This window comes from Vombatus ursinus, unplaced genomic scaffold, assembly GCF_900497805.2.
Source record: "Vombatus ursinus unplaced genomic scaffold, bare-nosed wombat genome assembly UNPS02014812.1, whole genome shotgun sequence".
Lineage (NCBI taxonomy): Eukaryota > Metazoa > Chordata > Mammalia > Diprotodontia > Vombatidae > Vombatus > Vombatus ursinus.
Window position 1 is genome coordinate 91,269,599 of NW_020954590.1, and position 27,579 is coordinate 91,297,177.

Sequence of the window (27,579 nt, forward strand, 5' to 3'; positions counted from 1 at the left end):
CTTAAATTTTGCCTTAATCCAAATATATTAAATATCCATATATATTATCTATATACAATTCCTGTACTGTGTACTGTCATTGCCTGGATCATAAACTCCTAAAACTTCCTTAGTCATATTGCTATATAGTATGTAAGCTTCATGGACCAGATGCAATTTGATATTTTGATTCTTTGCAAGCTCTGGTGATTTCAAAGGAAAAGTATCTGCTTTCAAGAGGAACTGTCTCACTACCAATTGTAGTTATTAGTTTCTGATATTCTAAAATTATAAGGTGCTGTCATAGTGCCTCCTCTAGCCCAGCAAGAGTTAAATTTGCTGAAAACTCACGAGTGTCTACCACTTACCCTCAAGAGACAAGGAAGTAAAGGGATGCACAAATTCAACAAGAAAAAAAGAATATTACAACAACAAGAAGGTTACAAGGATAAATAACAATTGTCACACAAATTTACAAAATGATTTTTAGAAGTACATTAAAAAATGAAAAAAATTATAGAAAATAGAACAGGAATCAGAGATTTCAAAGTGGAATATAGAAATAATAGCAATAAAATATGGAGTTTGTAGATGGTCTCTTTGTATCAATTGATTTAAAAAAAAACAAAATAGGCATACTTGAAAAGGAAAAGGTCTTCAGAACAAAATTAAAATACAGCAAAAACAGAAGAAAATCTTATATCTCTATAAGTCCAAACAACTAACCTTAAAAACAGAATGCAATAACATAATCTGAAAAGGTGTGGTCTCCCAGAAACACCACTATAAAACCAAAAAGACTGATACTTTAGGTGTCTAGGAACAGAGGACAGAATACACTTCAATGGAACTTTCAGATCCTTATAAAAACCTCAAGTTTAATTCATATAGGAATATTATGACCAAATGAGCACTTCAATATAAAGTGATAAATATTCTACAAAGACAGGAGTAAGCCTCTCATATAGCAAGAAGAAAAAAAGAACAAATCATTGATAAGTCTGTTCCTTGACCATGAAAAATGAGAGGAAAAGTTGAATATGATATTCCAAAAGCAAAGGATACCAGTTTGTATCACAAAGTAGCATATCACACAAAGCAGAGCTAAACCATTTACTAAGAGGGAAAAAAATCAGTTTTCAGTGGGAATAATTTCAATGATTCAATAATTCCTACTAAAAAGGATGAAATTAAGGAATTTGACATGGAAATTAGCTTTTAAAAGAAACACATCAAAATCAATTTGGGATTTATTTGAGATGAAAAGATTAAACACATGAATTACATGCGTTGAGGAGGGGGCAAAGTTATGGTGAATTTTGGAATGTTTATGTTGTCTGATGGCCATTGAGAGAAAAAAAATCAATTAGATAATTGATGAATGAAACCCATAAAAGGAAGTTAAATAAAAGTAATCTAGAAAAGGGCAGAAGCTTAGAGGTAAGAATGAGATTAATATTTCTTGGAATCCAGCAACCATAAGTGAAGATATTTAAGACAAAGAGACAAGGAAATGGAGAAGAGTCAATAGAAATACAAATGTTCTTATCCAAGTTGAACAAAAGAGGAGACATTTGGAATTCTCACCTTATCTGGAGGGGTAATTAAAAGAATAAAGGTGGGGGGCATCAGATTATGAGCCAAGCCTATAAAAGCAGAACTGTAATTACCCTAGTGGTTGAAAGACGTGTGAAGGATGAAGTTAGTAGAATAGTAGACATAGAGAGCAATGGGATTCTGGATATTGTCTGATTCAATCCTACCATATTGTCAATGGAAGTAGGGAGATAAATAAGATACAGAGAAAGTATAATGGCTTACTGTAGGATGAAAGAAAAATGAAAAAAATTACATTATGCTAGAATGAAACAATGAAACAATTGAAATTAATATCATTATTTGATATGTAGTCACAAAATAGCTAACATCTATCATTTAATGAATCAATCAAGAATCATTTCTTAGGTGCCTAAAGGAAAGCAAATCAACAAGTAAAAATGCCTTGATAATAAATCAATGATTGTTTTTTAAATTTATTTAAAATTTTTCTTTCAGGACATGATAAATCCAATAGAAAGATTTACAAGATGGGAATTATATTCAAACATCAAATTGGGGGAAAATCCTAAATTTAATATATCTATGGTAAATATTTAACTGGAATCTTATATGAAGGTTTTTTTTTTAAGAATCGTAAGTGCCTTTCCAAAAAAATCATGTACTAGAGAAAAAGGATACTAAATACATATAGAAAATTAGAGAATATTGAGTGCATATTTAAAACCAAAACAAAATACTGATCGATAAAGGAGATATAGATTTTAATTGAGATTAATGCCTTTAATACATTAGTATGTAATAATAGATAAAAATAAATGTTAGAAAGGATTAATAAGCACTTACTAATTGTCAGATACTTTATTTAATATAATAAGATACCTTATTAAAGAAGTTGAAAACAAGGAGTTACCAATCAAGATATATTGACTATAACTAAAGCCATCCTAAAGAATATTTATAAATTGGAAATTTATAAATCAGAAAACAAAAGAGATTATTAAAAATGAGCATACAACTAAAATGCTATGAAAAATTCAATAACTTTAAAAAGGTACAAAATAAGATTTTAGATAATATAAAACAAGACTATTGAAATGATAAAACAAAGGAACTACTTTTTAATCACTAACAAAATCAATAAACAATAACAAATTTGTTTTTTTTAATAAGGGGAATGAAGTACATTTATAACCCTTGAAAGTAAGTGTGGTCAATTTGCAATGAATAGAGAGGAAATATAGCATATTAATAGAAACTGAGAACTGAGAATTTAAAGGAAATAGATGAGTAAATCTGAAAATAAAATGCCCAAACTAACAAACAAGAAATAGAAATCTCAAACTACCCAAATTTAGAAAGAGAAATTGAGCACACCACAAATGAATTCCCATTTAAAAAAAAAATCTCCTTTCCCAGAAAGATTTATAATTTAATTCCATCAAACACTTAAAGAATAATTAATCTAAATGCTACATAATTGTTTATAAAAATAGAAAAAAAATTCCTTTGATGAGGGCAACGATTGCTCTGATACTCAAACCAGGGAGGGGTGAAGGAAAGGCAGTGATCTGGAGACCAACCTCAATAATTAATATTGAAAAAAGTTTAATAAAGAAACTACAGAAACATATCTCAATTTTTCATTATAAACAACTTAGATTTATACTAGAGACATGAATATGTTTGAATATTGGAAACTAACTGTTATACAAATAATCTCACAAATAAAAACAAAAACCTGATTCATTGAATAAGATGAAGAAAATGCATTTTTGACAAACTACAACACTGGCTTATTTTTTCCTAAAAAACAACTCTAAAAAGAATAGTAATGAAAATATCTTTCCTTAACATGACTAAAGGCATTTACCTATAAACAAGAACCAGTTTTATTTCTCATGGAGAAAGACTGGAAACTTTCTAAATAAGGCCAGGGATGAAGCAAGGATTTCCCTTATCTCCATTGTCTTTTGACATGATACTAGAAAAGATAGATATGAAAATTAAAAAGCTTGAAAAGAAATTGATGAAATAATTGTTGGCAAAAAAAAGAACACAGAATTGTAGTTGATATGATGACATACTTTACCCTTGAGAATCAATGAAGGAAGTAATTGAGACGATTAATAGCCTCAGCAAAGTAGCCAAATGTAAAATAAATCCACAAAAATCATCAGAGAATCAACACAGAAGGTAATCAAGATGATTAATAGCTTCAGGAAAACTGCAAGATACAAAATAAATCCAAAAAACTCCATCAGAGAATCAACAAAGAATCTAATTGAGATGATTAAATGTTTTAGCCAAGTAACTTGATACAAAATGAACCTATGAAACTCATGAAACTCATCAACTTACTGTATAGAAGTTTGTGGGGTTTTTTTGGTAGAAAAAATAGAATGAAAAATTTCATTTGAAATAAGCAATAAAAATCAATAAGATATTTGAGACTTAAGCTATCAAGACAACCAAAAGTTATATAGAAACAACTAAAAAACAAAATTTAGACAATTAAAGGAAGGTATGAATAACTGGAACATTTTCAAAATTCATGCCTGACCCACACAAATATAATAAAATTGATAGGGGTAACCTAAATTAATCTGTAGTTTATTTCCATACCTATTATAAAGCTAGACAAAATAATAAAATTTATATAAGTGAATAAAAGCCTATGGCTATCAATAAAAATCATGAAAAAAAGACTGAAGAGTACATTTAATTACCAATTAAAACTCAAATTATAACCTAGGATTCATCAAATGCCTCTATCCCCTCCCTCACCTGCTACTTACTCTCAGCATCTTGCATCCTGACCTTACTACTCAATTGAAACTGCTCTCCAATGTTCTCCTAATTGCTAAATTCAATGGCCTAACTGTTGGTGGAATTGTAAATTGGTCTAACCATTCTGAAAAGCAGTTGGGAACTATCCCCTCAAAGTGACTACACTGTGTATATACCCTTTGACCCAGCAATACCACTACTACAGCATATCCCCCCCCCAAAGAGATAAAAGAAGGAAGAAAAAAGAGTATGTAAAAATATTTATAGCAGCTCTTCTTGTGGTAGTAAAAATGGTCTGTGTATCAGAGACAGACTAACCAGATGAAAAATGAGCTGGGCTCACAGTTGAAAAGTAAGCAGAAAGCAGGCTGACTTGCTCTTGGTAAATTACAAAGCATTTTTGTTAATCCTAAGCTGGCCATGTTAGCAAGCAAGCTGTATAAGGTATCCATTCAGATGCATGGGTGAGATCTGGGCAATAGAAATTTTGCATCCCTTTACTCTTTCATGTTCAAACAAACAAGCCAAACTCCTTTGAGTGATCTTTTCCAGGAGTTCTTGCAGTGTCTTGGGGGTGCAATCAACACAATGTCATACACAAACAGGAGCCTCTATATGAACCTCTTTCTAAACTAAGGATTTTTCCTTGTCCTGAACTCTATATTGGATCCCTTTCATCACAATGGAAAATATTTTTGGTAAGCATACATCTTTCTATTTTATTCTTTGCCTGGTGTTTGTTACACAGGGTTATCAAACAAAATTATTTCTGTTGTCGCATCTTCCAAGGAAGCCTGAATGATCCTGATATGTGGATGGGAAACACTTTGCTACAAAATAGCCTTAAGGCAGAGTTTTGTTCAACCAAGATGATGTTTTTTTTAACATAATCAACAAATAATAAGTACAAGATCCTATACTATCTATAACTTTCAGTAAATTGTAAAGTAGCAAAGATGTGATCTATTATTGAATATCACTACTAAAAGTATACTTGTTTCATAATAATGTCCTTTTTGAAAATGCATTTAGTTTGGCTACAGATGGCCATCATAAAGACTTGGAATACTTGGGAGAGTAATCATATAGGTCAGTACTCATGAAGGTCCTTTTGATCACCATTTTAAAGCATTATTAAGATTAAAAGGGCCCTCCCCCATCTCAAGTGTCTTTCCCTCCTGCAAATGCCCTGCATTCATTTTTCAATGATCTCACAATTTCACCACCAACATTTACTTCAGCATTTACTTGATCCAATCTGGCTGCTTTCCCCATCCTTCTTGCTTTTGGTGTCATTTCTTCCTCCTCTGTAAGCATCTCATGGACTGTGCTACTGTTCTCTTTGATAAAAGCAATATGTGGTTGAAACAATTTTTGAAGATCTTTTCTATTTTTCTTTTGTTTGTAACCTTCTTTTCATTGAATGTTCTTCATATAACTTTGTTTAGTTGTATATTGTCCCAAGATTTAAACTAATTTTATCCTCCACTTCTCTCTGTTTTATGGGTTGACATAAGTCATAACTTCCTAAGATTTTACAGATGAGTTTATATGTTTGGCCAAATGTTGCTACTGGCAGCTATCTTTCTCCATTTGGGAAATAAGTACATAATTTGCTAAGAAGGCATTTTGGGGGGGCTTTTTGATCTCTTCTTGGTGTAGCTGAATATGATTGTTTAAATTCAATAGGCATTTATTACAAACTATTCGTAAAAAAAAGAAACTGCCAAATTCTAAAGATAAGAACCCTAAAACTATCTTAGCATATTCTACCCCCTTATGTACCACCTTAAAATAGGGCAAAGAGGACTGAGGGCAACTTTTTAAAATTTTCATTTACTTCAAAAGGTTGTCATGTACCAAAAAAAAAAAAATACCCAAAAACCATCACCCTTTGGCCAGCCCACTGGTGATGCGTCTCTATAGTCAGTTAAGCTGGTCATCAGAAAACAGACTTGTTCTGTTGCCAAAGCCATGCTTGAAACCCAGGGTCATGCCATGATGAGACATCAGATATTTTGTGAAGGTTATCCCCTAAATATCTAGGCATGTACCTATCTATAGATAGAAACTGGAATTGAATAGCATCTTAACAGAATCTCAATGCCAGATTCCAGGCATAGCACTTTATATAGAATTATATAAATGACAGTGATTAGGAACTGCTTGTTACAGGAAAGAATGGAAGAAAGAGGAAGAAAGAGTGGGGAAAATGTCATCTCCCACTCGAACTGGCAGGGAGACAGAAAATCAAAACGAAAAGCAGAGAGATGACTGCTACCTCCCACTCACAACAGTGGGAAGAGATGAAAAGAGAAAAGGGACCAAACTGCCTGGTTTTCAACGCCAGGAGCAGACCATTGCCTAGATCTCAGAGCACTTTCTGTGACTTAGATTAGGCTTTTTCCATCCACTTCCCTCAAGAAGAGAGACATAGCTAAGCACACAGTCCCACACTACTCCCAATGGAGGGATACCATTTCCAGTCTTGAAGACTGGTGAAAATGAAAAAGATAATGAATACAAGGAGATATGACCCACTATCTAGGAGGAAGAAAGAGTAACTGAGCCAGGCTTTTAGTTTTATGATATTATGTCAAAATTCAAACATCTTACTCTGGTTGCTTTTCCTTCCAGAAAATACTATGATCTCTATGACCTCTCTTTCCATAGCCTTATGGGTGGAATTGGACTTCATGTATTCTACTAACATGAGTAATTACTGTATATCTTAGAGATCAGCAGGTATACATGGGACTCAAAGGCCAAGTGTATTTTTTGCCCCCAGATGTGATTTCTAAGAAATCTTGTCCCACCTTTGAATGGAGAGCTGTCTCTCTGATTTGATATTCTTATATATAAAGCATGAGTTTCTTAAAAGTATGTACGGCTTTGTACCCCTAACAACTATTTTCTTGCCAAAACTGGAGAAAAGGTCACTTTAATTCCAGGATTAAGCTCCATCTCTATAGTCTTTATAAAGAAGCTTTCATTTCAACTTTGTTTAACCTAGTAAAACAGAATTAGACAGCCTATCTCTTTGTGCTATAAAGATTGCCAGAAAATCTGACAATGCTATTGTGACTATCTCAAATGGAATTCAGATGAAGTAATTCACAGACACTTCAGATTCAAATCTTAATACAATAAATTTACTATTCATTAAAAATGGATTATAACAGATCCTAATGGCACACATTGGTCTTAGACATCAGGGACAAGAATATACTTATTTGGAGAAACAGCTGGAAATGGCTTCTCTTAAAGGAATCATAGGTGCAGAAATCTTCATTGCTAACTGAACACATTATTTCATTCAACACTACAATTCCATAATTACCTTACTGCATTCTGTAACTTTCAGGGTCCTCCCTTCCTGAGATCCAGTAATATTATATGGACATGATAATCTGACCAGTCACTTAAAGGCACCAAGACATTTCTTATCATGAAAATGTTTAAATCATCTCCTTAATTGTAGGCCTCAACCACTGCCCATTAATTTATACTATTTAATCCACAGGAAAAATTCTATATTAGAATAGGATCCAAATGGGCCTCTCTTCAACAATGCATTGCTGCCAGAGTAATTTTCCCAAAATATAGTTTTGATTACTCCAGTTCCCCCCTCAGAAACTTTCAGTGGCTCCTCATTGCCAACAGAATGAAGTCCAAAGTCCATTAGTTAGACCTTTCCAACCTAGGTCCAACATAAGCCAGCATGGTACAGGGCAAAGAACTCTATATCATGATTCAGTGGACCTGTGTTCAAATCCTATATCTGTCGCTCAAGCTTATGTGATTTAGGGCAAGTCACAGTCATTTCGAGACATATATAAAACTAGAGCTTTCAACCAGATCTCTTCCAGCTCTAAATCTTTGTATGATCCTAAACCAATACCCAAACTGGATTACCTCACTCTCTCCTGAGCATAACATGTGATTTCCAGTTTCCATGTAATCCCTTCAAAGCTAACAATATTCTATATCTTCCTTTAATGCTTTAAATTCCATTTCTTTATCTTCACCTATTAAAAATCCTACCCATTTTTTAAGCCCAGCTCATGAGCTTAGCCCTACAAGGGGTCATAGGATCAGTCTTCCCTCATCTCCCCTTAAAATAACTTCTTCTTTTGAATTCCCATAGGAATGTGTACCTCTCTTGGGCCCTTATATTAGGTTACATAGCTATCCAATTACACTGCCAGTGCACTGAGAGTAGCTATTGGGTCTTCATTTTTATGTCCACTGCACTTTCAAATCAAAGATTGTAGTGATTTACATATACAGTAAGTGATTAATATTTATTAATGTGATTAATAAATGTTTGTAAAATGAATGACAGATTTTTAACTAAATCTTCAGAAAAAAAATATCCCTCTGTAGCCCTCAAATTAGGGTTATTCACAAATTGTAGACCATTATTCTGCCCCTCAAATTTTTATGCCTGTTTTTTTCCTCAACTAAAATCATCTGTTTACTTAGTCTCCTGTGTTTATTATAACCTATTAGCATGAGATAATGTCTTTGAATTTCACAATTATGTGTGAATTGCAGATGTTTTGAATTCCTTAGCAGGATTTAGCCCTCAAGTCAATATTTTATGAAACAATTGTTAGCAGGTAAGCACAGGATTTTCCTTAAAGTAATAAACTGCTGACTTTCAGAGTATAGTAGGGTACTTACAGAATATATGAGGCACAATTAGATAATAATAAAGAACATTTGGTGATGAAGTGACATTAATTATCATATATATAATTTGAGGACCTATTTGAAATAATATTATGAAAATTAATTATTTATTACTTTAAGATGCTTGTACATACCTAGGTCTATACCCCAAAGATATCAAAGAAAGAGGAGCAGGTTCTAAATGAAGAAAAACAGTTATAGTAGGTCTTTTGTGGTATCAAAAACTAGAAACTGAGTTGCCCATCATTTGTGGAACAGCTGAACAAGTTATGGTATATAAATGTAATGGAATTCTATTGTATTGTAAGAAACAAGAGAAAAGATGGTTTCGAAGACACATGGAAAAACTTCTACGAACTGATGCAAAGTGAGGTAAGCAAAGCCAGAAGGACAATGTATGCTATAGCATCAATACTATAAAAATGAACAATTTTAAAAGACTTAAGGACTCTGATTGACTAAAATGATCAACCACAATTGTAGGGGATTTTTAAAAATACTGACAGAGATAATGAATCAATATGCAGGAAAAAAATGCATCATTGAACATGACCAATGTGGACATGTTTTATATGCTTGTACATATGTAACACAAGGGTTTTGTACTCCTTTCTTCCTTTCTTCCATCCTATCCTTCCTTTCTCCCTCCTGCCCTTCCTTCCTTCTTTCCTTTTCCTTTCTTTCTCTTTACTTTTTCTTTTCTTCCTTCCTTCCTTCCTTCCTTTCTTCCTTCTTTCATTCAGCAGGAAGATGGAAAGTATTTAACAATATTTTTAAATAACATAGCTAAAGAAAAAATGATCCTAAGATTTGATTTCTCTTTTTTTGACTTAATAGTATTTTATCTATTCCAATTACAGGTAAAGATAGTTTTCAACATTAATATTTGTAATATTTTGAGCTCCATATTTTTCTCCCTCCCTCCCTTCTTTACCCCTTCCCTAAGACAGCAAGCAATCTGATATAGGTTATACCTGTAAAATCATGTTAAACATATTTCCACATTAGTCTGTGAAAGAAGATTCAGGAGAAAAGAGAAAAAACACAACAAAGTAAGAAAAAAAAAGTGAAAATAGTATACTTTGATCTGCATGTCGATTCCATAGTTCTTTCTCTGGAAATGGTGTGACTTGATTTCAATACTCATTACCATATTTTACTGTGTAATAGTCCTACTCTTTTTTTTCAGTCCAAAAATTGGTTTATAACCTTTCATCATGTAATCCTCCCATGGTATAATTTTGTTCCTCATGCTGCTTAAAAGTTAAACAGAGCAGCAATGTATTCACCAGTGGTATATGAAGATGCATTTATCTCTCCCGAGTTACAATCCTAGAATTCTCAGTGCATACATATTGTCAGTATATTTCTGAAAGCCAACCTGTGTGGTTTGTTTAGAACACTGCAGTACTAATGGTATTGTTACTCTAACCAATGAAGAGTTGTAGGTACAAGGGAAGTGGGGGGGGGTGCAGGTAAAGCTGCCATGAGAAGTAAGTCACATGATATGGTAAGACTTGCATCTTCCAATTTTAACATATATTCATGAGTATTCTGTGCATCCTAATCTTGAACCAAAGACAGTTTAGTAATAAATGATTTTTAAATAATACTGACATGATTAAAAAAAAACTTCATATAATGGTCACACCCCACTTTTTTTGTAAAAAGGGCAATATGGTATGAAATATGGTATATAAAATATTAGATAAAGTTGGGTACAATTCTATGAAATGCACATGCTTTTTTTTTTTTACAATTTACAAGCTCTAGTAATTTCGATGAATTAAAGACCTTTAGTCCAAAGAAATAAACACCTATGATTAGCAATATAAATATTGGCATGACATGGTTTAGAGAAATTGTTAAGAGTTTTTGTTTGTGGATGTGTCATACAAGTATGTCCATTTTAAACTTTATCAGCAGAACTAGCTTTAGCAGTAGACTATGACTGCTCAATTTTTATAATTAATAAATTATATGATTTATAATCTATGGAACATAAGGAAGACCTACTATTCCCAAATATTTCCCCATTTCTTCCCAGTCTAACATTGATGTTTCGATATTCATTACTTTGAATTAAGGCCCGGTCCTTATGCTACGGATTGTGCTGGAGTCAGCTAGAACAGGCTCCAGAGAACCAATTGTTAAATGTTTAGTGGGATCATTTACACTTTAGAAATAAATAAATACCAGAAACCAAGGCTTGATTTATTGTTTTATCAATTGTCTAGACTTAATAAAGTAATGGATAAAATGGTAATAATGAAGATTAAACTGAAAAGTTTGAAGATACTTTTTGAGATACTTTTATTTTTCAGATAGCCAATTGTTAAACATTTACCAACATATTACTGGTATAGAGACATATCTATACCTATAGACAAATTATACATTATGGCATTATCAATTATTGACACCTTAGTGTGAAATAGTTTATTTTGTCCTTTGGAATGTGAAAGATAGCTGAAATCCAGTGTTGATGAAGGAGAGCAGTCTAACGCTTTAGGCACTGACTAAGAGAAGAAGAAGGCCCCAAACAACCAGGACGCAGCCTAAAGCTACTAGGTGCAGTATATGGATTCATCATGGTAGGGAAGGAGGAAAGGGAGGGGAGAGGAGTCATCCTGGGGCACAAGGGGTAAACTTGGAACAACTGACTTGGGGTTATACCTCTCTGTCTGAAGATGGATGAAGTAGGGTGCCACGAAGTGCTTAGAACTTGGTCAGATATCAAAGATGCCAAGGTCATCCACTACATCCAAGGCCATTGCCAGTTGTCTTAACTTTGGTTTTGCCACTGGACTTCTATGACTCTGGAAGAGAGTGAGGTTGTTGACTTTGTGCAACTCCACCTCATCTTAATCCAATTCACGCAGAAGTCAAGACATCCTCCTGTGAAGTTATTGGTCCTCTTTGAAAACAAAGGATGAGCAACATATGACCCTGGGCAAGTCATTTAACCTCTCTTATTTTCAGTTTCCTTATCTCTAAAATGGGTATAAAAACACCTACATCATAAAGTTACTTACTTACTCATGTAAGATAACATACATAAAGTACTTTACAAACCTTAAAGGGGTATATACAAGCTAGCTATTATTTGTTTGTTTGTTTATGCCTGTAATGTGATGTACTAAGAGAATGTAAGCTACTTGGGAGCAGGGACAATCTTTCTTTGTATTCCTAGAGCTTAGTACAGTGGCTTACCATATTGCTTCCATACCACAACCACCATTACCAGGCATCTGTTATGTACCTTGCCTGCTTTGTGCCAAGCACAGTGCTAGTACTAGAGATACAAAAATGAAAATGAAAGAATCACTTCCCTATAAGAGCTCATTGTCTACTGAGTAAATACAACACGTACACAAATGGGGATATATAAAATATAGACAGAGTAATTTGAGGGAAGGAGCCTTAAAAATTAGATGGACCAGGAAAGGCCTTAGGTAAGAGGTAACACCTGAGGTGAACCTTGAAGAAACAGGGGATTCCTGAAGAGGACCAAAGTGTCTTTTGGGAGAGGTATAGAAGTAGATTTATTAATTCATTCAACAAGCATTCACTAGGTACTTGTCATGTGAAAGGTGCTGAACATAGTAGATTCTTAATACCTATTGCTTAGAGTCTGAGCTCCTTGAGAGTAGGTACTGTCCTTTACCTTTCTTAATGCTTAACACAATTCCTGGCACATAATAGACATTTAATGTATATTGACTGGCTGTGTGCTTAGCCTCCTAGACCAGGTGACAAAAGCCTACTTAATGTACACAAAAGGCATTATTTATTTATTAACAATGATTAATAATGATTTCTATTACCAGTGCACTTCCTCATACTCATGCTATTATTACTATGGGAAAATGTTTAAGAGTTTCAACTTGGAATTTCTAGACCTGCCTCAGCAACAGCTCACTGACATTGGCATTGGGGAGGATGGGACAGGTAGAGTAGATATTCCTGGGTACCAGAAACTTGTGCAAAGTACATGTTTCTTTCTGCACAAAATCTAGCATAGCTCTATATGTCTTAATAAGAAAAGCATCTTCCTAATTAAATCACTCCAGAGGCCAACATTCTGACTCATGCAACAAAGCCAGGTCACTTTGGTGAATAGTAAAGAGTCCTTAATCAGACTTTGCTGACATCTATTGATAACTGAATAGTAATCCTTGCTGAATTTAATTCATACGAATGGGTCATTCTTAAGGTAAACACTCTTAAGTCATAAAATCATAGGATTTAGAGTTTGAAAGAACCTTAAATATTTCCTAGGTTTATCATTCATCTTAGAGATGACTCCAGCAAATGACTTAGCCCAGAGAGGTTAAGTGACTTAACCTTGGGCAACTACTTTGAGTTAAGTAATTTGCCCAAGGTCATCCAGTTTGTAAAGAGGAGAGTTGAGATTAAAAGCCAGATCCTCTGATTCCAAATCTATAAGTTGTCTTTATTTTTGAAATGCCCCCCCTCCATTACTTTGAACATGATTATTTGAGGTAAATCATAATTAAACAACTACTCCCCCATGATCTATTATCATCCTTGAAGCACAATTAAGAGAACCAATGTATGTAAAAATGAACCATTCTGAGAAAGGAATTATTAAAGGGCTAAATACTCAGAAATACAGAAAGACTTTGCAAAAAGAAAGAAAATATAACTGTGAATCTCCAGGTCCAGTCAACTTTCTCAAAGCTACTCAGTGGCTTATAAGGTCTCTTCAAGCTCTAAAGCTATGGTCTTATGAACTTTCCTCCAAGGCAATCTCAGAAATATAGATAGGCAATCTCTCTTCAGGTACTTCATATGTTCATAGAAATGTTTGAGGTTTTTATTTTACCCCTTACAAAAGGTGTCAATTGTACTTTTTATGATGTGATGTCAGAAGGAAAGAATTAGCATTCAAACACTAAACAAGAACAGAGACATTTCTCTTTAGGCAGAATTTAATTTAATCTTTATAAGATATTGAAAAATGCAAGGATAAATAAAATCTTCCTTTCCAGGTATTCATGTCATATTCTTTGCCAGTGGCTGCAGATATAGCCTGGTTGGCATTAACAAACAGCATTTGCTGATTAATGGCCTTTCTGTACAGGGGAGATAATTCATGCCATGTAGGTAACTTAGCTTCAAAGGAACACAGAATGACTGATGGAGTGGAAGTTTAATAAGTCAGTGAGTATTTACAGAGTGATAACAAGGAATCCTGTTCCCAATAGTGTTCAATAATATACTAGACATGTGAGAGATATGTAGGTCAAGTTAAGTCAGGAAGTTTTTATTAATCCAATGCTATGTGCCAGGTACTGTGCTAAGTGCTGCGGATACAAAGAAAGGCAAAAGGCAACCTCTGTTTTGATCTCAGGGAGCTCATAGTCCTTTGCCGGGGTGGCGGGGGGGAGGAAGGTGCTGCAAACAACTAGGCATAAATAAGTTGTGGTTGAGGATAAATTGGAGATAATTGACAGAGGAAAGGCAATAAGAGTAAAGAGTACTAGGAAAGATTTCTGGAGAATATGGGATGCTATCTGAGACTGAGGGAAGCCAAAAAATCAAGAAGCTGAGTTGAGGAGGGAGTTGTTATTGTTGTTCAGTCAGGTGACCTTGTGGAGCATAGCATGCCAACTCTTTTCATGAGGTTTTCTTGGCAAAGATACTGGAGTGGTTTGCCATTTCCTTCTCCAGTGATTAAGGTAAGTGAAGATTAAGTGACTTGCCCAGAGTCACACAGCCATTAAGTGTCTGAGGCCAGATTTGAACTTATATCTTCCTGACTCCAGGCCCAGTTCTCTATCCATTGAGCCACTTACTTGACTCCTGAGCAAACAGAGGTTAAATGACTTTCCCACGGTCACACAACTAGTCAGTGTCTGAGGCCAGATTTGAACTCAGGTCTTCCTGACACCAAGCCCAGCACTCTATCTATCTGAGCCACCAACTGTCTCAGGCATAGAGTACAGACAGTGAAAATGCCCAGATTTGGGAGATGGAGTGTAATGTGAAAGGAACAGTAAGGAGTCCAGTATGACTAGATTTCAGAGTACATGGAGAAGAGTAAGGTGTAGGAAGACTAGAATGGTGAGTAGGAGTTGGGTTATGAAGGGCTTTAACAGCCCAATAGATTTTATATTTGATCATGGAAGTGATTGGAAGCCTCTGGAGTTTATTGAATAAAAAAGGTGACATGGTCAGACTTGAATTTCAGGAAGATCAACTTGAGAGCTGAGTGGACAATGGACTGGAGTATGGAAAGATTCAAGGTTGGGAGAACAGCTAGCAGACTATTACAGTAGTACAGGTGTGAGATTCGGAGGGCCTGTACCAGGGTAAGGGCAGTGTCAGAGGAGAGAAGAGGGCATGTACAACAGATGCTGTAAAGGTAGAAACAGTTGAACTTGGCAACTGACTGGTTACAGGAGGGTGAGAAGAGTGAGCAGTCAAGCATGAAACCTAAGATGTGAACCTTGGTGACTTGAAAGATGGTGTAATAGGGCAGTAGTATGGAAATTAGGAGGGGCTTGGTTTAGGTGAAAGTTGGGCATGACTGAAACAACTGAAAATTTGAAGAATAACAACGAGTTTGGTTTTGGACATGTTGAATTTAAGATGTCTATGTGACATCTGGTTCAAGATTCCTAATAGACAGTTCAACATGCAAGAATGGAGGCCAGGAAAGAAGTTAGTGCTGGACAAGTAGATCAGACAATCATCTTCATAGAGAGGATGCATGGGAACTGATGAGATCAACAGGTAAGAGAGAAGAGAAGAAGGTCCAGGACACAGCCTTGGGAGACAGCAGGAATTAATGGACATGACCTAGATAAAGATCTAGCAAAAGGAGACTAAAAAGTGGTCAGACAGGCAGGAGAACTAGAAGAGTAGAGTCACAAAAGCCTAGAAAGAAGATAGTATTAAGGAGAACATGATTAACAGTGTCAAAAGTTACAGAGAGGTCAAGAAGGATGAGGGTTGAAAAAAAAGGCATTAGTTTTGGCAACCAAGAGGTCAGGTAACTTCAGATAGTGTAGTTTCGATTGAATCATGAGGTCAGTGGATAGACTGCAAAGAGATAAAAGAGTGAAATGAAAGTAAATGGAGGCACCAATTGTAGATGGACTTCTAAAGGATTTTAGCCACAAAAGGGAGGAGAGATATAAGGGCATACCCAGATGGTATAAATGGGCCAAATTTTTAGAGCATGGGAGAGAAAGAAGTATAAAAAGTGTAAGAAGTCTAAGAAATGGTTTCTGCTTTTCAAAAGCTTTGATAAGACCTTGACACATAGACTAATCTTGGTCCCCATTCTGGCTGTTGTCCACATAACCCAACAATACCTCAAAGTCAAATAGAAATAAAGATTTATGATGTAAACAGTTAGCACAACTTTTGTTTGACATTTGATTTGACTCACCAAAGAAGTTGGACCAGCATGCAACAAGAGCCCAACAGAACTGTGTTTTAATGGAATCTATATAATACTGAACATCAATAAAAAACACACATGAGGACACTCACATCATTTCTTCTGGGTATGTTGCATCCTCTAGTATTTGTATAATTGCCCATTTATGAATAAACTGGCTTTGGGGAATGGAAATCCACTATGGTTAAAGACTCTTGAACCTCTCTCTTCCCCCAACCCCTTATAGCCATTATAAAGTGATCCTCCCCTCTTTCATCTTGCTTCCTTTGTGGCAGTTGATACTGGCCTGGTTTCAGCTCCTACTAAGTATCAGTCAGCTAGTCATTCAATAGTCCATAAGGCAGTAAATATTACTCAGAAATTACTATGTGCCTGATATTATGTAGGTCAGTTAAGTGGCACAGTGGATAGAGTGCCAGATCCAGAGTCAGGAAGATGAGTCTTCCTGAATTCAGATCTGTCCTCAGACACTTACTACCTATGTGACCCTAGGCAAGTCACTTAACTCGGTTTGCTTCAGTTTCCTCCTCTGTAAAATGAGCTGCAGAAGGAAATGGCAAACCACTGCAGTATCTTTGCCAAGAAAACCCCAAATGGGGTCACAAAAAGTCAGACACAACTGAAAAATGACTGAACAACAACAGTCATCTTGTAAGTGCTAGAGATACAAAGAAAAGACTAATAAAACAAAAAGACAAGCAAAAACACTTTTGTCCTCAGGGAGTATGCATTGTAACATGAAGTCAACATGTAAGTAACTAGGTGTGTAAAAGATTTATAGAGTAGATGAAAGTAATCTGAAAGGCCAATTACTTAATGTTACCTGTCTATTATATTCAAGACATACTTCCTACTGAAAAATTCCTCTGGACCTGCAAGCTCCATTTTCCATGTCTCAAGTCTACAGTCTTGAGCATGTTGTTCTTTTGGTTCTTTGAAAAATAACTTCACCTCTTCTTCCCTCTCCCAGGAGCTCAGCTTCCATTTATTGCTTAGTATTAACTACAACCCTACTCTCTATTAACTCTTCTAAGGGCCATATTAACTCTCTTCCACCAAGGATGTGACAGCTGCTCAATGAGGCCAGAAGCCCAAATGATAGTGTTACCCATAAAAATGTTCTCCATCTAGGTAATAATAGTAGCTCATATTTCTACACCAATATAGGGCTTATCGATACTTTTCTCACAACAACAAGGCTAGGGAAGGCAGTTGTTATTATTACCCTCATTTTACAGGAGATGAAAGTGGGACTCATACAGGCTGAGTGACTAACCTATAATCCCATTGTTAAGAAAATATCACAGTTAAAATTACCCAGTCTTCTCCTAACTCTAAAGTACAGTACTCTTTCCAAAACACTAAACTGCCTTATTAATTGAGTGACTTACAGACATCCTAGTAGCCCATGAGATCTTGAGTCCTCTTCAATAAATCAATCAATCAATAAGTTGTTGGGGTTTTTTTTCAAATTCTTACAATGTGCTGCTAATTGTCTTTGGTACCAAGGATTCAAGTTTAAAGGATTAAACAATGTCTAACCACAATGAGCTAACATTATAATGGGAAGACAACAAGTACCTGTATAAGTACATATACATATATACAAGTGGTATATATAAATATATAAAGTAGCATATACAAGGTAACTTGGGAGGAGGTTACTTAAAAGTAGAAGAATCAAGGAAGGCTTCATCAAGATGGCGCCTAGAGGAAGAGAGGGATTCCATGAAGCAGATAAGGAGGTAAAGCATTCCAGGGATGGACTAGGCCAGTAGAAAGGTAAGGAGGTAGGAGATGGAGTAACCTGTGTGAAAAACAGACATAAGGATAGTTTGGCTGGATCCTAGCCCAAAGATAGGGAGTAATGTCTAATGAGAGGGGGAAAGTATGTTGGGGCCATATTGTGTAGGGCTTTAAAAGCAAAACAGAGGCCTTTATGTTTTCCTAGAGGTACCAGCAAGCCACCAGAGTTGATAGTAATCTGTGCTTAAAGAAAATTACTTTGGCAGCAGTGTATTGGATAAATCAGAGCAGCTAAAGACTCAAGGCAGAAAGATAAATTTGAAGGATGCTGCAATAATCTAGTGAAAGGTACTGAGGGTCTGAACTAATGTAGTGGTTGTGTGAGGGGAGAAAAGGGTTCAGATGTAAAAGATCTTGTAGAGGTAAAAATGACAAGACTTGGCAACTGATTGTTATGTGGGATGAGGGGGAGGTAAGACTCCAAAATAATGCTGAGGTTATGAACCTGGTAGAATGGAAGAATGGTGATACCTTCAACAGAAACAGGGATACTTAGAAGAGTGGAGGGTTTGGGGGGAGGGAAGTTAATTCAGTTTTTAGACATGTTGTATTTAATATGTGAGTATCAAATTTGAATGTCCAATAGGCATTTGATGCATGGGACTGAAATTGAACAGAAGGTTGGATAAATATATGCATATATACAATACATATATATGCATGTATATATATGTACAATGACTTGTATGTATGTGATCTCCATAGATATGATAGTAAATCCCATGGGATATGGTGAAGTTATCAAGAGAGAGAAAGTAGGAGAAGAGAAGTAGTAATAAACCTCAGAGAACATCCACAGTTAAGTAGACTGATAAGTGTAATGATCCAGCAAAGGAAACTGAGGAGTGGTCAGGAACAGGGAGAGAATAGTAACATACACACACACACACACACACACACACACACACAGGAAGAAAGGAAGGAAGGAAGGAAGGAGGGAGGGAGGGAGGGAAGGAGGGAAGGAAGGAAGAACAGAAAAGAGAAAATATCTAGGAGAAGAGAGTTGTCATCGCTACCAAATGCAACAAACAGCTTAAAAAGAAAGAAAAGGCCACCAGTTTGTCAGTAAAGAGGAAATTGATAGCTTTAGATAGAGCAGTTTCATTTAGTGATCAAGTAAGAAGTAAGAACACAAAGGGCTTAAAGGCAAATAAGAAGAGAGAAGGTGGCAGCAAAGAGTATAAGCAGTTTTTTTCAAGGAGTTTGGCTGAAAAAAGGAGGAGAGATATTGAACAATACCTTGAAAGGATAATAGGATCTAGTGAAGTTTTTCAGGATTTGAGTTTTGTTTTTGTTTTTGGAATGGGGGAGATGGGCATGTTTGAAGGCCATAAAGAAAGAACCAGTTCCAGCTGATGGGGAAACATTAAAGATCTGAGAGAAAGGAGGATGATTGAGGATGTAATCTGATGGAGAAATAGATGAAATCAAATACACATGTACAAAGCTTGGTGTTTGAAAGAATAAAGGCCATCTCTTTTTCAGGGCCTAGGAGCAGGAGAAGATGTGTAGACCTTTGGTAATTAGCTTGGAAAAATGAATTAATTTTCCAACTTTCACACATAAGTGGAAGGTCCCTCTTCCAGTTGTGACATATATAAACCAAGTTTCTCAACCTGGGCTCCCTAACACTATAAACTAGTGAACTTAGTTGACATATGACCACATAAAGCCCCTCAAATTTGATAAGGAGGTCATGACTAGACCCATGATGCATAATCCATTTTCCCCCAAACATTTCAGGAAGCCAACTAATTGTTGTCCCTATCCATCTGGAGTCCTTTCTTCCAGATACCAGCACTGTGTCATTTTAGAAAGTGATTTTGACCAGTTTACTATTTAACCTACATGGTTCATGAGCTTAAATTGTTTAGATAACTAATAAGCCGTATTTATTTCTAGGATTTCTTTTTTTAAATTTCCATTGCTTTTGTAGTGAAAGCTATGTACTTGTCCACAACCAAAGGTTACACTCAATCCTCAACTTTCACAGGATTAACATTTCTAGAAAACAGTGCAGAAATCAAAAACAGGAAGGCTAATACATTGAACCTATGGGAAATAGGGGGTTAGTTAAAACTGCTAGAGATTGCTAAAAATACACTTTTCTACATACAATTCTTTACATTGATTCTGATAATAAACACTTTTCCTAACACAGTAGCCCCATAAAATGCAGGGGATTGTAGAAGAAACAAGGGCAATGGTATCAGAAGAACTGAAGGTAAAAAGGGAAAGGAATGACATCTGCCATCACTAATCTCCCTTGACTGAAACTGTTCCCCAATGAAAAGCACATGTCTCAGGGTGAGTCCCTGGCCCTTGGTTGCATTTCAGAACTCCTCCTCCCTACCCAGAGCAGATCAGTCTGACCCATCCCATTGTGGCTCTCTGCCACTTTGTTGTGGCAGCTGATTCCAGCCAGGATGCCCAGGAGCCCAGCAACACCAGCAGGAAATCACCAGAATCAGGAAAGGCAGGAGGTTAGCTCAACAGTGCAAGGGCAAAGGTGACCAGTGTCTCATTTACCCACAAACTTAGTCACTTTTCCATTTTTTCTATTCCCTCATCATGTACTTGAGAGGTTACTTTAGCAGATTCATAAAAACTTTTATAAATACTTTCCTACTTTTTATGGGTATAAACTTGTACCTCTCATTTTTTTTCTCTACTGTGCATAGCAGCCAATATGCATGGTTTCCAAAGTGAAAGCAAAAATGAGGTTACTAAAAAAATCATGGGAATGCTAGAAATCAAATGTTAAGGATTGACTGTGTAAGAAACTCCCCAATGACAAAAGAACTACACCAGGATTCAAAGTCTTAGCTACATCATACTTTCCTATTGTTACTACCTCAGCCTGGTAGGTACACAAATTGACCAACAGAACAGGAGCAGTTATAAAATACATCCTGGGCACTGGGGAACAGCCAATGTAGCCCAATAGTCCCAAAGTATGCCCTGTTTCTTTCAGCCTAAGGAACCAAATGAATTTGGGACTCTGAGGGCTATGAAAGGCACACTTCAAAAAGCAAAATGCACAGACCCAATAGTCACTCTTTGGGTCTGACCATCAGAGCAATTCAAGAGTTGTGTAAAGCAAGTCTTCCCAAGGGAAAAGATAAGTTTCAGATGAGCTGTTACTACTTGATGGAAAATTTATGCTCTCCTTTAGGAATATATAGTTTGCTATTTGGCCCAACCTTCTGTGGTTTCTTCAGAGTAATTGGATATTATTTCTTACATAAGATAAGTTCCCTCTAGCGCTACCTGACCTATAGATAGGTCAGTCTCAGACACTTCAGTGACCCAAGACAACCATTTTTTTTCCATCTCCTGGGTATTATCTTCATGCAAAATCCCTTATCTTCGTTCTTGACTGGTAACAACAACAATAAATAGCTTTTATGTAACATTTTAAGGTCTGTAAAGTGCTTTACAAGTATTATCTCATTTGATCCTTAGAACAACTCTGGGAAGTGGGTATTTTATTATTATTATTATTATTATTATTATTCCATTTTATAGATAAGGAAACTAAGATATATGGCAGTCAGATGACTCTCCCAGGATCACATAGCTAGTTAGTGTCTATAGCTGGATTTGAACTCAGTTCCTTCTGAATGGGTTTAGCATTCTGTCTACTGCTCCACCTAATTATATCCAAATGACTCAATCTATTCCATAGTAGCCCCTACCTCTCAGTGTAGTTGTGAAGCTGAAATGAAATAATATTTATAAAGTGCTTAGCACAGTACCTGGGACATACATGGTAGGCCCAATAGAAACATTTATTCCCCTTCCCTTTATCCTTCTCTAACCACCCATTTGCCAAACCAAATCTTATCTCTGCAGTTTCTGTGCCCTTAGAACATTAATTTCAGCTCTGATCTAGGTATGATTCAGTCTGTTTCAAGTGTCAAGTCTGACTTTCCACTTGGTATCTGAAAAATAATTCAAATCATTCAAAATCATTCTTTCTGCTTCTATGCACCTGACAGGTGTCCCAGGCATAGAATATGGTGGTATGAATAAAGGTATGAAGGCAGCAAAGGGCAGGTCAAGTTCAGGGAATAGTGATGATCCCTATCTGGCAGGAGCATAGACTATGTGAGATAAGGCTGGAAAGATAGAGTCAAGCTAAAATATGGGAGGCTTAAAAGTTCAAAGTCCTTAAACTAGCATTCATTCATTAGGCTATGGGGAGCCATTAAAGGCTTATGAATAGAGCAATGACATTCCTTCATCCAATAGCCATTAAACCAACTTTTACTAAATTCCTTATGTATTAGGAAGATTAATACTCCAAGAAGTTAAACCTATATAAGGTAAACTGGGTATATATTTATGGATAGAGCTCCTGATTTATGGATCATTTCTATAAATGTGAGTTATGGAAGGGTTACAAAAAAATGTAAGCTACATTGAGATGATAAAAAAAGGGTAAAGGAAAGGGATCTAGGAATTTTGTAGCTAGTTCCCTAAAGACATTAGTCTATGATGCTGCTGCAATGAAAAAGGACTAAGAATTTCAGAGCAGGACTAAGACAACCACTAGAAATAAACTAGACACTATCTGTCTGCACCTGGCATCTTTGTTGTATTGCTGATCACCTCTAAAAGGACATCATAAAACTGGAAAAGGCCTAGTAAAAGGAATACAAGGAATTAAAGAGTTGGAGTCAAAAGATTTCTATACAACTCCTCGCCCAGCCGTTCACTGATTGACAGTCATATAATTTCAAGGAACTCCAATTTCTTCATCTATAAAAGGGAGGTAATAGGGGGTGGAGGCAAGATGGCCAAGGGAAAGCAGTGACTTGTTAGATCTCTCCCACAAACCCCTCCAAATACCTACAAAAAATAGCTCTAAACAAATTCTAAAGCAGCAGAACCCACAAAAAAACAGAGTAAAACAAATTTCCAGCCCAAGACAACCTGGATAGCTGATGGGAAAGGTATATCGTGGGCTGTGAGAGGAGCGCAGTTCCACGTGGGCACACAGGCTGCAGCAACCCTGGAGCAGGCCTCAGAGGACTGAATCGTGGGCAACTGTGGCGGTTTCCAGACTTCTCAACCCATGAACACCAAAGACAACTTAGAAGGTCAATGGGAAAAGTCTGTGACTTCGATGAGAGAAGAAGTTACATCTCAGCCACCCCAAGGGCAGCAGCTGGCTTCTGAGCTTCTGGCCCACAGACTCAGGGGGAATTGAGTGGCTGATCAGAGGAGGATTGCAAGGATCTCTTTGCCAGTGCTGAGGCAGGAATCTCTTGCTTTGCCCATGCTTGGATCTGGGTCACAGTTCTGAGGAGCGGTCCTGGGGCAAGGAGGAAAGCTGGTGTGGTGGAGCTTGTTGTGGTGGTGGAGAGAAAACACTTCACCCCTTATCATAGCACCTTGGAAGAACTAAAAATTTACAGGTCCCTCTGAAAACAGCTGTACAAACCCCCAAAGCTTGGGACAGTACATTCTCCACACTGGAAACAGACTCTTACCTTAACAAAGAGTTTAAAACTCAAGTAATTGGTTGGGATCGTGAGCAAGCAGCACAAAAAGAGTCAGACTATATTATCTCACTTTGGTGACAAAGAAGATCAAAACATACAACCAGAAGAAGACAATGAAGCCAAAGCTCCTACATCCAAAGCCTCCAAGAAAAACATGAATCAGTCCCCGGCCGTGGAAGAACTCAAAAGAGATTTTGAGAAGCAAGTAAGAGAAGTAGAGGAAAAACTGAGAGTGATGCAAGAAAATCATGAAAAACAAGTCAACAGCTTGCTAAAGGAGATCCAAAAAAATACTGAAGAAAATAACACCTTAAAAAATAGCCTAAACCAAATGGCAAAAGAGGTCCAAAAAGCCAATGAGGAGAAGAATGCCCTAAAGAGCAAAATTGGACAAATGGAAAAGGAAGTCCAAAAGATTACTGAAGAAAATACTTCCTGAAAAATTAGAATAGAGCAATTGGAAGCTAGTGACTTTATGAGAAATCAAGACACTGTAAAACAAATCCAAAAGAATGAAAAACTAGAAAACAATGTAAAATATCTCATTGGAAAAACAACTGACCTGGAAAATAGATCCAGGAGAGAGAATTTTAAAATTATTGGACTATCTGAAAGTCATGATAAAAAAAAAAGAGCCTAGACATCATCTTTCAAGAAATTATCAAGGAAAACTGTCCTGATATTTTAGAACCAGAGGGCAAAATAGAAATTGAAAGAATCCACCAATCTCCTCCTGAAAGAGATCCCCAAAGGAAAACTCCTAGGAATATTGTAGACAAATTCCAGAGTTCCCTGTTCAAGGAGAAAATATTGCAAGAAACCAGAAAGAAACAATTCAAGTATTGTGGAAACACAATCAGTATAACACAAGATTTAGCTGCTTCTACATTAAGGGACCACAGGGCATGGAATATAATATTCCGGAGGGCAAAGGAGATAAGATTACAACCAAGAATCACCTACCCAACAAAACTGAGTATAGTTCTTCAGGGGAAGATATGGTCATTCAGTGAAATAGAGGACTTTCAAGCATTCTTGATGAAAAGACCAGAGCTGAATAGAAAATTTGACTTTCCAATACAAGACTCAAGTGGAACATGAAGAGGTAAACAGGAAAGAGAAATCATAAGAGATTTATTAAGGTTGAACTGTTTACATTCCTGAATGGAAAGATGATATTTGTAACTCATGAGACCTTTGTCAGTATTAGGGTAGTTGGAGGGAAAAAATTATAGGTATGTATAGATAGATAGATAGATAGATAGATAGATAGATAGATAGATAGATAGATAGATGATGGATAGATAGATAGATAGATAGACAGAGGGCACAGGTTGAGTTGAAGATGAAGGGGTCATATCTGGAGAATAAAATTAAGGGGTGAGAGAGGATTATACTAGGAGAAGGAGAAAGGGAAAGGTAGAATGGGGTAAATTATCTCACAAAAAATATAGAAAAGAAAAGGCTCTTACAGTGGAGGGGAACCGGGGGAAGGTGAGAGGGAATGAGTGAATCTTATTCTCATAGGATTTGACTTAAGGAGGGTATAACATACACAGTCAATTGGATATGTAAATCTGTCTTACCCTACAGGAAAATAGGAGGGGAAGGGAACAAGAGAGTAGGGGGATGATACAGAGGAGGGCAGATTGGGAAAGGGGGTAATCAGAAGCAAATGCTTCTGAGGAGGGACAGGGTCAAAAGAAAGAATAGAATAAATGGGGGAACAGGGTAGGATTAAGGGAAATAGAGTTAGTTTTTCACAACATGTCTACTATGGAAGTGTTTTGCATAACTGCACATGTATAGCCTATATTGAGTTGCTTGCCTTTTCAATGAGGGTGGGTAGGGAGGGAGGAAGGGAGAAAATTTGGAACCCAAAGTTTAAAAAACACATGTTTAAAAAAAATGTTTTCACATGCAACTGGGAAATAAGAAATGCAGGAAATGGAGTACAGAAATCTATCCTGCCCTATGGGAAAATAGAAGGGGAAGGGGGGGGAGAGATAGCAGGGAAAGCAGATTAGGGGAAAGGGTATTCAGAATGCATGCCATCTTGGGGTGGGGGGAGGGGAGAGATGGGGTGAAAATTTGGAACTCAAAATCTTGTGGAAGTAAATGTTGAAAACTAAAAATAAAAAAAAAATAAAGTAAAGTAAAAAAAAAAAGGGAGGTAATATTTCTCATCTGACCTTCCTTATGGGTCTGCTTTAGGATGAAATAATAAATTCAATATAAGGTCTTTAATAATCTATAAAGATCCATGAGAATAACAGTATGCACATATATACATTTTAAGGCTAGCAAAGCACTTTACATATATATGTGTGTATATATAAGTTTGATATAGCACCATCAAGAGGTAAGTGCTATTGTTATGCTCATTTTACAATTAAGGAAAGTGAGAATAGTAGATATCAAGTGTGTCTCAGGGTCACTTGACCAGTAACTGACTGAGACAGAATTCAAAATCAGATATTTTTTATTTCAGATCAGATGTCCTCTCCACTATGTGACTGAGATGACTTACAAATGATAAAATGTGATAGAGCTACTTAATAAATCCTTATTGATTGGTTGATTTGCTGATTGGCTGCTATAGTAATAAAAGCAGCAGCCACAGGAGCATTACTATGGTGAGCATGGATTTATTGATCAAGTCTCTTGATTCTGGAAGATTGCAAAGCTTTTTTAAAGATATTTTTAGATAAAAGGAAGTCCTCCTTTAAGAAATGAATTATGAAGCTATGAAGTGTGCTAATTAAAGAGAAATATTTTAGTGGTTTTTGATATCATCAATATATATAGTCTCTCTAGGGCCACAGATCACAACTGGCACAAGTCTTCTCATAATTGCCCTTGTCCATGTCCCCCTGTAAATCCTCCGTTATGGGTCCACCATTTGCTAGGAGTAATGCTTTTAGTCTCTTAACATTGTATAGAGGTCCACAGATCATGAGGGTTGCCCAGTGGTGATAGCTTAACTCTTGTGACCTGACCAGGCTCCCCTTCTCACACCATACCTCCCCTGATAATATACTTTATGTCATACCCCCTGCACTAGTCTTCATTAGTAATATGTGGCAGCCACTCACAATCACTAATGGATGATCAGTTATTCTTTTTTGAGACCTATTGTGAGTCTTCAGTGACAGTAGTATTCTATCACAGCCACAAAAAACCACAGCCAGTGAAAAAAAATATTAATATTAAAAAGATGTGCCTTTGCTCCAAGGAGAAGATTCAAATAATTAGAAGCATCATATCACTCCTCAAAGGCAGGTCATCTGCTCTCCTCTTCCTCCTCTTCAAATCTTGGCCTAGGTGACTGTCTGTCTTTCATGTCTATCCAAGGCATATGTGCTAGTGGAGTAGCTCCATGGTCTACCCATTCTATCCCCATATTATAATCTAGGTATTTGACTTCCAGATTCATTTAGTTTTTCCTGTGCAGATAATTAGATTTAACTTGTTAGAGTGACCCTTAACTCTTTATTTCCCCTCTCTGTTCATATCTAATCAGTGGACAAGCTTTGTCTCCACAGCAGCTCTTGGGTCACACTGTTTTTTTCTCCACTGACACAATCACCACTCTAGTTCAGGCCCTGATCACCTCTTACCTGGATTATTGCAATGGTCTCCTAACTGGTCTTCCTCCCTCCAGCCTCTCTTCTTTCTGATTCAGCCTCTACACATTTGCCAAAATGATTCCTAAATTACAGGTCTGCCCATGTCATTATTTAGCAGCTAGGTAGCGTAGTGGATAGAGTTCTGAACCTAGCATCAGGAAGATTCATCTTCATGAGC